The sequence below is a fragment of the Chrysochloris asiatica genome, unplaced genomic scaffold (genome assembly GCF_000296735.1).
Source record: "Chrysochloris asiatica unplaced genomic scaffold, ChrAsi1.0 scaffold00250, whole genome shotgun sequence".
NCBI classification, from domain to species: Eukaryota; Metazoa; Chordata; class Mammalia; order Afrosoricida; family Chrysochloridae; genus Chrysochloris; species Chrysochloris asiatica.
In genome coordinates, this window is record NW_006408768.1 from 2287417 (window position 1) to 2288356 (window position 940).

Genomic DNA, 940 nt, shown 5'->3' on the forward strand with positions numbered 1-940 from the left:
CCTACATTTTTTTCTGTTCAAAATGGAGCAAGTGAGGATCCAAGTCCCTAGATAGACTGATACTCCCCACCTTGTGACACACATTTGCATTATAACATTAATGCCCATTGCAAGCAACTATATTTTTATAAGTTTGTTTCTATTACTTAATCGTGAGCTTTGGAGTCAATATGGTAGAGGGACAGGGCCGAGTTCCAATCCCAGGTAGATTGTGTTTTAGTTTTGTGATGCAGTATTTAAGCTACATGACCTCCCCCAAATCCCTGTTCATCATTTTGAAAAAAATTAATTGGTAGTCTCGTGGGTTATAAGCTGGGCTGCTAACCACAAAGCCAGCAATTCAAATCTACCAGTGGCTCCACAGAAATAAAATGAAGCATTTTGCTTCCTTTAAGATTTATAGCCTCAGAATCCCTATACAGGATTGCTATAAGTCAGAACCAACTCAAAGGCACACGACCATCACCAATAATACCTACACCACAGAGTTGTGTAGGACTAAATATAATATGCATTTCCTTGCTATATATTTGTTGTTGTTAAGTGCTATTGAGCTGGTTCCAATCCAGAGAGACCCTGTGTAGGGTTCAAACTGACTTTTTAATCTAGCACATTGATCCACAGCACTACACCAGGACTCCTGCTATATATTAAATGCTCAAAAGTAATCTCTAACCCAATTTCCTGGTTACTTGGAAATGTCATCAGGATGCATGAGACACTAGAAAAGGATAACCTATTGAGTAAAGTAGAAGGTCCATGAAGACAAGGAAATCCTTAACGAGACAGACTGACACAGCAGGAAAGACCAGTCGCTGGAGAAGGATATTATGTTTGGTAAGGTGGAGGGTTGGCAAAGTGGCAGCATCAATGGGCTCAAGCATGTCAATGATAATGTGGTTGGCCCAGGATCAGGCCGTATTTTGTTCTGTTGTGCATA